Genomic DNA, 13,425 nt, shown 5'->3' with positions numbered 1-13,425 from the left:
ATGCTCGTGGTTTCATTCATACTTCCTTAGTCGGTTACAAATAGTCATTCACAATAACCACTTCTATGATCTGTTCCTGTGGAGTGCCCCAAGGCTCCATCTCAGGGCCACTGCTTCTCTCATTGCATATGCTCCTATTTGAATCCATCCTTCAATCCATGAACGCTGAAGACACCCAGGTTTATATTTCCACCCTGCCTTGACTAAAAAATCCTCCACATTGAACAACAAAATATGTTGTTATTGTCATCTACAATGACACATACAAACTATCGGCAGGACAACATGATTAGGATGTGCCTCCAAATCAGTTTGGAAGAATCAGAGTTTGTCCATTCATACATTCATCTCATCTAGACTTAACAGTTCTAACTCGCTCTTCTCAGGTCAGGTCAGCTCTGATAACACTGATTCTGTCCTCACTTCACTGGCTCCCTGTTTCAACTAGGTGGGACAATAAACATGGAAACATGGCGGTGCAACATGGCAGACACTGTGGAAGAGGACCTGCTCCCTCTGCTGATACAAATAGCTCATTCTAAGGTAACGAAAACATGATGCTTATTTTCAGGTGATTATACACTAATGAAAACATAGTTATGAATTTTATATTACATCTCTGCCAGTAGAGCCCACTAAATCCGACCCACTGGACTTTAAATATGAAATCATACACTTGGCACTGGCAGAGCTTCTTCTTCCTGTGCTCTACTGCTGTGAAATATTTACTCCCTTGTTCTGTATTTATAGCCTGTAAAGAAAATAATAAAGTTGTTTGAACATATATTTTTATTTTTTTACATTTTATAGTTGATCTTCTCTTTCTGATACTGTCTTCTCTTGTGATTGTAAAGTGGCACAATGTGATCAAGCCTGGTTACATGTTAAGTGTAGCAAAGCTTGAATAATAATAATAATGATGACTCTTCACTCTTCTTTCCTCTTGCCCTCCTTAGAGAGAATCACTGTACATGACTGTGATTTAGCAACTTTCTCTCAGCATTTGTTTGAACTTGCCCTCCTCAAATTCACCTTGGCACTTACACTCCAGGGGAATCCACCCCGCCTTTTAAATTCTAATATATTATTCGGGAAACACAAGGAGAGATAGAGACTCCTTGAGCAAGCATGAATAAGGCAAGAATCCGTGAACACCATCATCTCGCCCAGAATACGATATGATTATTTGGGATTTTCCCTGCATGGATCCACAGCAGAAGAAAAGGGAATACACAAATAGATTTATATTTTATGCTTGCTTAAAGGCAGTTTCATTCTGAATGCTCCAATCTCCATCCAGCCTTGGCACATAATTGGCTCCTTGAGTAATGTACAGTATGATGCTAGACATCATTGGCCAAAGTCAAGTCGGTAGGTGACTCATTAAACAGACCCAGTGTCTTGTTCAAGGACACTTCAGCAGGAGGGACATGTCCAGTGGAGGGACTTATCCCTGCCCCCGGCCACCTTCCATCCCAAGTAAGCTTAAATCTTAGGATTCCTCTCCTTCTAGGAAGCAGGAGCGATGCTGTGTTCAAATGCTAGCTTCCTCAGTATTAGTATGTCTCTTTTCCATTGATTTTTCATTTCTTTGTATTTGCTTAGAGTGTGGCTCGAGAGTTCTGCAACCAGCCAATCAGGAAAGTGCAGAGAGATAATACATGAAAAAAAAAATGAGTGGGTAATTTTGGAGCAGGCAATATTCCTCAAAGAAGCCATAACACTGCAAGTGGAGCCTAGAATGACTTTAACTGAGAGCGGCGGAGGGGCCCTGTGGGCTGCCAGGCGATACTGGTAAATTATCAGAGTGATCCCATTCACCTCCACAAGGCTGTATTAAACATTGTCTGGGAGAAGTGAAATTTTATTGTCATGGGCACAATAGGCAAATTTTGGTTCAAATAAAATAGCTTATGGCTGAATAAAGAATTAGCATGAGGGATTTTCCATAATTACTTATAATCACTTTGAATGCAAGACTGAAAAGTCTTAGTGGTAGTGGATGAGACAGTATTTCAAAATCTGACAATTTCATGATTGACATGGTGTAATTATCAAAACCAACAACGTATTAAGTGATTGTAGTAACCATCAGTTATCATTCGACAAGCTGCAGGTACAGAGTGTGTGCATGTCAGTGGGTGAGACAGTCTGTGAGGAGAAGACGTCTGAGTGAATTATAAGGAAAAATCCTAAGGATGAAAATGAAAAACAGACGATACATCTTGTTTGAACATTTCTCATCACCCTTTGTCGAGTCACAGCACAAGCCAGATTTGTAACAAGCAGAATGCGCTTCAGTTATTTCAGTGTCTGCTGCAAATACGTTAAGTAAACAGTCACATTATTTATAATACAGCCTGGATGGGAAATATAATGACTTGTTCATTGTATGCACTGAAGACAGTCATCAAACAAGCTACTTAGGAATTTCCACCAGCTCAGGGTGAATATTTTGTCAAATTTTCATTTATTTTGGATATTTTGTGAGCGCTAATGCACCCTCACTGTACTCTGAAGTGTTGTATATCAGTAAAGGCATAGATTCATGTCTGTCTGTCTGTCTGGATATCTAAAAGCTGCCTTTCACCAGCATAAACTGGCCTTCTGCAGATTGATTCAAACCAAGTGTGACAATAGAATAAGTTGCAATGCCTTGATCACCAGCACTTCTGGGAGCATCACAAAGTCTAAAAACTGTGGGATACAGAAGGTATTACACCTGCTGTGAGGAAACAAACCCAGGACCTGAGTACAAGGAGGTAATTTGCTAAATATGCAATATGTTTTTCCAGTTATTGGTCCAAAGTGTCCTTATAGCACCCAGAGATAACATCTACCGATAGTTATCAATGATACTTTGAACTCGATGAAGAGGATAATAAAGAATACCTTCATCGTTGGATCAGTGAGAAGCAAAAACCATCGACGACACACATATCTCACATCATGATGCATCACAGACAAAACTGTAGCAGCTAAAGTATGTGAACAGGTTACACATTAATACCGTCAACAAAGAGAATAAACCAAATAAACTGATTCCAGCCATTAGCCGAGGCTACCAGCTGCTATGTAGAACTAAAGCAATGAAAATAACGAATGAAACCATGTGGCAAAGGAAGCTTGGAGAGAAACTGACAGAAGGCACAAGGCTGCACCGGGAAGCATATCTTTCATTTACATGCCACTAGGCAAAACCTGGCTAGAAATAACAAATCACTCCAGTGGCAAAAGAGCAGCTACTAGAACATCACAAAGCTAACTGCCTGGAAGAAGAAATCAATACCAAAGCTGCTGTTCTGAGCTGATGATTGAAGTTTTAAACCAGCAGCAAATGTTCACGATGATGCAGCCAAAATGTGGCAGGGAGGTGTGTTTACACTGAGCTGAGGACACACACTGAGGAAACGAGAGTTTATTACAAAAGGTGAAGTGGAAACCAGTGTTGCAATGGGAAATTATGAACCTGAGGAACCCATCCAGCAGAATATTGTCCTCTGCACAGTGAAGACGCTCACTGGGCTGTAATGGTGAGTAGCCACAGTCCTGTCAAACCCATATGTAACAGTAAAATCACATCTGGGTTATGTTCAGTGAATGCTAAGAATTGGCTTTTGTGCTTCTTCCCTTAGACAGCGGTGCCACATTTAGCTGTGTGTTGCCTGTCACAACTGGGATTGTAGAGTATCTGGAAAACACAGGCAGCGAAGGTGACCCTGCACCGAGAAGAGAAGCCCAGCACATGCAACACAGCCCTGTTTGACAGCCTCATCTGTCATTTCAGGCTTTGAGCTGCTGGACCCTCTGCTACCGCTGCTTACTGCACATTTCCTTGACCCAGGGTTCAGAGAACTTGACTTCCTCACAGGCGGCATGAGAGACAACCGACCACTGGCAAAAGTGGAGACTGAGGAAAAAGAGGAAACAAAGGACAGACTGCAAATAGAACAAATAAATGAAGTGTTGGATGTACTGTAAGAGGACACCGCTGAGCGTGAAGTAGCTGCTTCCTCTGCAGAGTCAACCATCAATGTGTACATTAGTCAACAGTTAAGTGTCCATAACACCCCCTGACATGGATGACCTCAAATCTGTGTCTCAACAAACTGTCATTTGACGTTGATTTAATGATAACGGTTTAAAACATTTGATATTTCTTTTCTCATGTTGACTCACTTCTGTGTTGTCCTTATTGATGAGAGTGGGACTAGTTCAAGGTTTCAGGCATCTGAGCTGGACTGTGGAGTCACAGGTTGGTTAAATTTCCAACAATTCAGTTTAATTCTATAGGATTCAGACGATGGTGTGTATGATACGTGAAATATATAATATATATTGGTGTATTTTCCAGCCCCAAAACAGCTGTGTTCATGCTTCGAAGTTCAGCAGCACAGATTTATATGAAAAAAGTTTTAACAGCACTCCACAATTCTGTAAGGACTAATTAAATCATTCAGCTAGGTCGAGCTTACCTGACACATCAGATGGTGTGTCACACAGAACCATCTGGAAAGACCTGCATGGAACTTTCAAAAACTACTCAGCAGGTGATTGGATGAACCATCTGTTGATCACCATCCATCGCAGGCTACGACCAATTACAACCAATAACATTAATTAACGAGAGTAAAACTCAGTCAGTCAGTTCTGATGTAACTGTTGCTAAAGCAGCATTTATGTTAACCTCTTCAGGAGCCGCCACTGTTGACTTCCAATGAAAGCAAATCCTTCATCGAACTGATGGTATCTTTCAACTTGTTTAGCAAGTAGCATCTATGAAAAAGACCAAGAAATTGTTCTGATGTAGCACAGCCTTGGTGGTCTTCACAGAGGACAGTTTCTGCTGACAGTAAGCCAAATCATGAATTAATCCACCTGAAGTGCAGAGGCAACCAATACAGACTGCCTTCTTGTTTACTGAAGTGGCTTTCACTACCCTGACTGTTGATAACACAAGGATAGAGGCACTCAGCTGCAGTATTGGAAATAATGTGGAACTTGAAAAGTTGTCAAAGCTCTGCAAACAGTGCAGTGCGTGGTTACAGCACAGGGTGAAATAAAAGAAAGGACAGGAGACTGACAGTTGGGTTTATATGACAATGATTACTGTCGTCACCCATGTGTCATATACATTAACAAGTGGTTTAGATGGCAAGTGTTTTACATCTATACATAAACTCAGACAACAAGAGAGGCGACAGAATGTAATCAATCAACACATAGAAATCAAACACTGTGAAATGGTCACACTTTCCTTCGGTTTAGGCACCAAAACTATTTGATTAGGTTTTGGAAAAGGTCGTGCTTTGGGTTAAAATAAGTATGTTACACCAGCCACCTTTCAGACACAGAGCGTTTTGCCTGCCAAGCTTTGCTGATTTGCTCAGATCATGTTTATTGGTCATTTTCCCTTGATTTCCGTGTTTCTACTATGGTCAAGTAGGCTTCGTAGTTAAATTGTTTCTCTTTTTTTTGTCTGTTTTAACTGCATTTATTAATGATGTACGATCGGGAGTCTGCACAGGGTGTCTTATTTTGAAAATATCCCAGATTCTCTACACCGTTCCTGTGTCTGACTTCCTATCTGGCCCAATGTGCTCTGTGCAGGTTGACGCATCATCTGTCAAAAATAGATTCGGCGTGTATTCTCCACTTTCAGTTCACACGGGATACGCACAGTGTTCTTCTGGGTGAAAGTCCTGTGTTTGTTTGACCCACTCATCCATCCCACCCTCCTCTATATATAGACTTTCCTGCTCTTTATATTACGTCATCTGACTTTGTCTTTTGCTTATGTCATAATTACTATGACCACTAAAGGTCGCCACCTAACAATAAACGTAGCTGTGGGTCTTAATAATGACCTATTAGGCTGTTTCTACGGTGAGGATGGGCCGAGGGATTACAGGAGTTCAGCTGCTTTGTAAATATGTGCTGCCCCATGATGAGGAAACACAAGAGGAGCTTGGTGTTTTTAATGCAATTCACTGACTCCTTTATAACTATCCTGGCAAGAGTTGTGGTTCAGTGTGTTTAAACTCTTGGCTTAAAAGCAAAAGCCAGTCCAGAAAGAAATGAGACAGCGCATGTGACAAAAGGTATAGAAAATCCCCAGATAAAAGCAGTGCATACAGGGTTAGGCCGTGTTTCCTCTCTAATTAACCACTGAACAGGTGGCCACTGAACTAACACCTCTAAAACCTCACGTCTTTGTCAAGGTAATTTCAGTGCTGTGGCACAGACTCCGTATAAAGGCAGCAGGGTTTAAAGGGCTGCTCGCTGCTGGCTGCCTCTGTTGCTGACTCCATGCAGAGGCAATAATCTCAACAAATACCAGTCACAGCCATCTCAAACACCACAGGAAGTGACCTGGAGCGCTCCCACCACATGGCAGCCTGCCACGCACAGTGGCAATAAAACACCATGTGTTTTATTTCCTCTGCACTTCAGTGTTTTTCTCCCCGCAGGGTAGGTGACCGTCCATAAGCCTGAATTCTATTTTCATTTTTTGCTGTCAGTAAGACGTTGTACTGGCCATATGGCATACTGGGACAAATACCAGTGGGCCACTGCATTGGTGGGCTGGTGGACCGTCACATCCCGGAAGTAAAGTCTGTCTCTTCACTGGCCCTCTCTGTGTGCTCATCAGAAAACTAATGACAAATGCAAAACTGCAATAAGCAGCAGATAAGTCATTTCTTTCCCTGTGCACTCCTGGATCTGGGTAATGATGTGTAAATGACTGTTGACCTACCTGTAAGATACCAAGCTGTATGTTCCTCTTGTCAGCTGTTCCTGTGCACAAAGAGAAAATACGTCTAAATTAATTATGAAAAACGCTGGAGATATTCTGTCTAAATTTCCTCTGACAGCAGCTGAAAAATCATCAGAAGAACCAACAAAGTAACATGGTCCATTTTCCAGAAAGCTCAGCTCTGGCCACAGCTGAATGCACCGATCCATCACCAGGCAGAAACTACCCATTTTATAACAATTAACGGCATATTTATTTGTCAGTGTGATGTACAGTGAATCACATCTTACCCACCCCACTGAAAACATTATTATAGTTTGCACTGGCTTGAATTTGACTGATTTGTTGACTTAAATATGACACACATCCCCGAGCAGATTAACCACCCACCCCGAGTCTGTGTACACTGAATTTAACTGGCAGCTGCAGGAACACACATCATGAATATCAATTATTACTAAAGTGGAGCTGTGAAAATTAGCAGGGCGGTTCTATTGTGTAGGTTAATGGAAACTCAGACAGCCGTTTTAACTGTAGGGTTAATGCCAGTACTAAGCCACCATGACAATTCTGTCCTTGAGCTTGAATAATAAATTGAAAATGTGTGTGGGCCCATATGATTGGTTGGAAATATGCATGAAACACTGGATTTATTAAAAGAGAAAAAGCAAGCAAATAAAGGCAAAGCATAACAAATTATTTTTTCCAAAACACTGCATTTATGCATGAGGAGTTTTGCTAAATTTGACATCAATCATTTGAGGAAGAAGAAGAAGAAGAAGCATGCTATATTCAAATCACGTCTCAAACATCAATAAATAATGATGTATCTTTAGGTAGACTCCCTCATTACTTTAACAGCCGTAGCACATTTTTTATTAACATAAAGCACATTGGAGGCATGAACCTAAACTGAGGCAACAGGACTATGTGTGCTTGAAATCACCTTGCTTTATCAGAATATTTGATCATGTTTCATTAAGAACATTCCCTGAGTTTTGATCTGCTCCCAATTATTGATGTTGATTTGCGGTAGTTTGTTGCTAATCTCGACACCTCCTTCACCTGTGTCCCATCCAGTTGTTCAGGGAGTGTTTACATGCACACTAATATTCCACTATTATTCCAAATATGACAATATTCCAAATCTGATACAACATATTCTGGTGGGATATTCCAAATTAGGCCTTAATCTGAATGGAGCATTTTCCAATTAAGACATGTGGGAAATGCTGATATTATTCAGCACTCTTTGCGCAGGTATACAGCACATTTAGCACATCAGCATCTCAACTGTTTTTTAACCAAAGTTTGCAACACGCGGCGCCTTGTCTGTTTACGGTCAGCTCTGTGTCACAGTTTTCAAGGCCAGGGTTAACATGCTTGTACAAAAGAAAAGCCCACATGTCTTGTTGGAAGTCTACTTCTGGACATTATGAAAGACTTTGATATCAACAGGTTTTTGGACATGTGCAAACATTGTAACGCTGAGAGGGAGGCTGTGTTCGTTAGCATGCACGGCTCCACGGACTCCAAGGACTGGTGTAGCTCATTCATCTCCACTGCTTTCCTAAAATATGAAAAAAATCATAAATGAAACTGTATTTCCTCCACTACAATGAACCACACATACCATAGTTTATATTCAGCACACACACAATGTAAAGTGCACCAATTGCGTAAGAATCCGCAGCTGAAAATAGTCCCCAGCAATTACAAACTGCTACTCTTTGAGTGACGTTTGCTGAAAACTACAGTGTCAGGCTGTTTCAGGAAATTACTTTGCCTTTTTGAAAAATGCCAACTGTTTCTGACCCGCTGTTAAAGATTTATGTCTTGAATCAGAATCAATGTGCTGGAAGCTGAGTGCCGCAGACGCTACGGGAGCTGGGAAGTTCTGAGAGGCAAAAGACATTGTGGGTTTTGATCTTTCTGCTTAATTTTTTGGCGACCACAAAGAATATAAAATAACACCAGTTTCATCCTTCAAAGAACACATTTTTTCCTTCTTTTCTCCCTCAGCAAATGTTTGACACCTGGTCATTTAGCAGCTTTCATTTTGCCATTTACAGTTACCTGCAGAAGCCAAAGTATGAAAGATTCAGGAGGTGGTCAGCCACATCATCACCTAAACCCAGAGAGATGGTGAAATACGCTCTGAGGATGCAGTTTAATGAAAGGTCTGACCTCAAAGTGGCCGGCTCAACTGATCAATGCTGACTGTCTTAAGACTAAAATCCTGCAGCGAAATCCGACTTTTTTGGCCTTTTGAGTCTAGAGTGACAATAGCAGTAAATAACCTAAACTTTAACAGATGGTTTTACTTCCTATCCATGATTGAACCCATTACCAAAATGCATGTCAAGGTTTACATGAATTCCATTAAATTATTAACTGGTGCTGCATTTTCCTCACAGACCAACACCTCACGTGCCGGGCCTGATTTCAGCCAGCACAGCCATTATCATTATCACCACCATCAATAAAATATCTGATGTGCACACTAATCCTAATTAACAGTAGGAGGTGGAGCTAATCAGCCAGCCCAGTTATCTTAATTTACCTATTCCACTGAGGAGAAAATGGAGAACGAAGGAACATAATTGAGCCGACCACAACTGTAATCACAATGTCTTGATGATAGAAAAGGGATAATCTGATGCAGCATGCTTTCGGGTGGAGGAAGAGCACCACAAATGATTTAAATATGAATTGTCTGAACATAAAGCAGAAAACAAATTGAGTAATAATGGCAAAGTGAACCCAGATGACTGCGATTTCGATGGAAGACGTGGGATTCTGATGCAGCCTTGATCTTGATGAAAGAATTCAGAAGTCTCATCATATTTGCATTTTGTTTGAGCTCCATATAAAGTCTGGTATCAAGCAGCTTGCAGAAGACAAACATACACCCTACCGTGCGGCTGCACCTGAGGGAGGGCTGGTCAATATAAACAAAAATTTAGCTTCTCTTCCTACACCTCTGCATACATCTGGTGTGCAGAGCCCGCTTGCTCACCTCCACACGGTGTTAAAATAGCTTGGTCGTATTGGATTTCACCCTCGGCTCTAACATGGGAGACATAAAAACGTGCAGAGATCAATACCTCCGCAACATCTAAACCTGGTACTTCTTCTCATGAAATGTCTCACTTTGTGCATGTACTTTTTCTTTTTTCTATCATTAACACTGATGGCTTTAAAAGAAAGACGAGGGAACATTGGAGCTCAATCAAAAGAGGATGAATTAAGACTGAAATTCAAGCTCACGGGAGAAGCTGCTTCGAAGAGGTTCAGGCACCTGAGAGTAAAGTGACATTCAGCTCTTTTTACTCATACAAAACAGCGTCTGATGCAGCAAGTAATTGCTCAGTGCGAGGACTGAAGCATTGCTCGGTCTGTGCTACACCTGTCAGCCGCTCGGGATGTGGGGTGTTTCGGGGTAACGTCTGAGTTTTCTCTTATTATCTTTAGTGTCATTCACTGCAAGATTCGGTGTCATATTGAGGCAAACGCTGCAACAATCGAAACACTGCTCATGGTTGCTTCGCTTGTACTTCCTGTGAAAATAAGTCTCCTGCCGCCTGTGACTGGACAGCAGGGTCAATACAGTGTGTTATTCATAAAGTTATGACACACAAGACACAAATGAAAAACCCAGCTGTAAACTTCTCCACAACAACACCTTAGAAAGCTGCTCTCATCCCTCGCACACAGAAACATCTCCACGGTTCGAAGCAGGACGTAGGATGGGGATCGGGAGAGCATCCCAAACAACCCAACTTCTCCTCAACACCCCTGCAAACATATCACAGTACGTGCACACCTGTCTGTTTGACACAAGCGAACCAAGAGCTCTGACACCGCTGAGAACAAAATGAAAACGATACACAACGCTAACAAGCTGCGATGTGTCAATTAATACTCGATAGCTGAATACATGCAGCAGTTAAGACGCCGGAAGTGCTTAATTAGAATAAGAATGCCTATCTAACGATGTTTTTAAGGGGTTTTTGATACTACGCCCTGTCTAACGTCCCCAGAGGACTGACACAATGTACCAATAATGGAAATAAAAACAGGCTGAAGTCGTGGCTGGCAGGGGAGACGTGTCTGAGGGCTGTAGGCGGGGAAAACATTTGCAGGATGAGGGGGAGAAACAATGAGCAGCCGGGAGGTAGAACATGAGAACGTGGAACATGTTGAAGTCAATAAAGTCGCACAATTATGTGTTCATATTTGTAGAGTGCAGAATCGGAGGGATATGTTTTGTGGAGCAATGATGGAAAGAAAAGTGTGTTTTCTATTTAGGTACTGAATAAACAGGAGCATATCAGGGTCTATCAGGTTTCTTTTTTTTCCCTATTGCTCAAGATAACATTTTAATTACTAAATTAGCTACCAAAATCAGTTCAGCAGGGCCAGTAACACAAGCAGGGACTTGGTCATTTTGTAATCAAACCTCCAGTTTAACATCAAGTTTTTGAGTTAAATGTTGTGATCAAACCTGAGAATATTATTCTTTGTCATTTTTGGGTTTTTTTTTTAAAGCATGGCCACCATCGATCCCTAATCTTAACCGTGTCTTTATTACTGTAAACATGACGACAAAGCTCTGCTAAGCTTAACGAACTAATCCTTGAAACCCAAAATACAGTTTCCCCAAACCTGCACTGTCACATCAAAGATAGGATTTAGTCTTCAGCAATGATTTATAACTGTTCCAGAGGGCACAGACAAAGAAAAGAAAGTCATAAGATGAGAAAAAACCTTGAAAAAAAAAAGAAGCTTAATGGTCGAAAGGTCGCGGACAAACAAGTTATTCTGTCATTAAATTTGTTGAGTTGTTGAGACTATTGTTCCAAAGTATGAAAGGGAGACACCTCTAAAGCTCAAACTATGTTTTCAAGGTGAGCTCGTGGAACGTAAATTGAGAAGCACAGCACATAAAAGGGCTGTCACTTTTTATTTGAATTTCTTACCGCAGTTTCCAACGTGGAAAAACAAAAGTAATGAAGTGCAACAACCTGTTAAAATTTCAAATTAACTGTGCATGACAGCGTAAGCTTTGCACTCCAGCAGGGGCAGATCTGTGTGACCCTTCGTCCGTCCTGTTGCCTTCTGAGCATGAGGCTACTGTTGTCCTCTGAAGTGTTGAACAGATGATCGTCGCATCAAACCACGTAAGAATTTTGGATTCTACACCACAAGTGCAAAAAATGTGGAGAAAGTTAAAGCTGTTTGCTGATCAGAATCCAAATGCTGAACTGAACGGGCATTTCCCGTCAATCCGATACAACACTATATACTCGTGATTGTCATGTTTTGGTCGAATGACAACTCACAGAGGAATCAATCACAGCCAACACCAGCCTTAAGGCTCACGCTGTGTAACAAACACTGACAATATCAGGAGACTGGAAAAATATAAAATAAATTCTTCTGCTATACCTCAGGTCCCTCAGCTGGCACCTTCTTGATGTAAATGCTGCTCCATGCAGGCACAGGTGGAGGTCTACCTGCTGTGCAGACAGCATTATGTCCGTATTAATGCATTATTGCATTTCCCTGGCCTTTTTTGTTCTCTGGGGAGCAGCAAGGAGATGTTGCTTATCCCACTGACATTTGCCAACAGCATGCTCCCTGAACGGCTATGTGTGACTGAGCATAAGACATAGAAACCAAAAAGCTACCTCTACTTTTTGCACTTGTGATCTCACACTGTGATCTCCGAGGACTGCACAGGAGAAATATACTGTATGTAAACAGCAGCATCACAAGCAGCCAGTGCATTGATAAAGAAATCACAATCTGAATACCCCTGTTGGCTCGTGTATACCGAATGCTAATAAGATTTCCTGCAATCCTATTTGTGATAGCAACCTTGCTGCCTGTCTTGTTAAACCAGATCTCCCCACTGGGCTGTTGAGACAGTGGATAGAGCCGCGTGTGATCCTGCATTAATGCATTATGTATTTTGAAAACAGAAATCTTGTGATCATTAGTTGATTTGCTTTTACCAGAAAGGCTTTCACACAAAAAGCTAAACCACGCGTCTCCACTGCCTTGCCTGCTATTCAATCCAAAATCTGCATTTCTGTGGCGCAGAAAAAGTAACGGCACAGAAACTGTGAAGTTAGAGATGTTTTTGGGGAAGCAGCAGGGTGAAGGCAAGCATGTCATCATCGTCATGAGGTCTGACTCATGTCTCCTGCAGCCTTGTAAGCGATGCACTGAGGTCCGGCTCTCCCAACCTCACATTTCTATCTCTCCTTACGTCATAACGCTGCATCACTGGACTGTCTGGCCCTGGCCTGGATGCAGCATCCGCTCTCCAGACATTTTATTGCATCTGACAGGCTGAGGTTTACATAAAAAGAGGGCTCAGATTTACACCACTGGCTTCTTTTCAATATTGTCCATTAATCACTGCACTACGGTGGCTTTGGCAGGGCTTCCACCAGCAGACGCACCCCGTGAAAAATATCTGTCTCAAGTGATTCTGGCTCACACACGGGTTTGACATCTTTTCTTACAACAGAAAAAAAGACTGGTGATAAAATGTCACTTGTTGCAAGCGCAGTTGTCCCTCGCCTTTGTGTCGGGGATGCAAGAATCTCAGTGTCTTTAAACAGAACACGACATATCACTACATTACGACCTAGAAC

General features: G+C 41.7%; 1 protein-coding gene across 3 annotated transcripts in view; it reads right to left on the bottom strand.

The window, feature by feature from the left end:
• The window catches only part of rap1gapb (RAP1 GTPase activating protein b), a 95,361-nt gene that overhangs the window by 67,682 nt on the left and 14,254 nt on the right, over window positions 1–13,425 (bottom strand). For 2 of the 3 annotated variants that reach the window (XM_076742327.1, XM_076742364.1), the window contains exon 2: window positions 6,758–6,798. The exons of the other annotated variant lie outside the window; for it this stretch is intronic. The gene's annotated coding sequence lies outside the window, so the exon portion shown is untranslated. The remainder of the gene's footprint in view (window positions 1–6,757; window positions 6,799–13,425) is intronic. 3 annotated transcript variants of the gene reach the window in all.

This window comes from Chaetodon auriga, chromosome 2, assembly GCF_051107435.1.
Source record: "Chaetodon auriga isolate fChaAug3 chromosome 2, fChaAug3.hap1, whole genome shotgun sequence".
Lineage (NCBI taxonomy): Eukaryota > Metazoa > Chordata > Actinopteri > Chaetodontiformes > Chaetodontidae > Chaetodon > Chaetodon auriga.
This window is presented reverse-complemented; position numbering and strand designations above follow the sequence as displayed.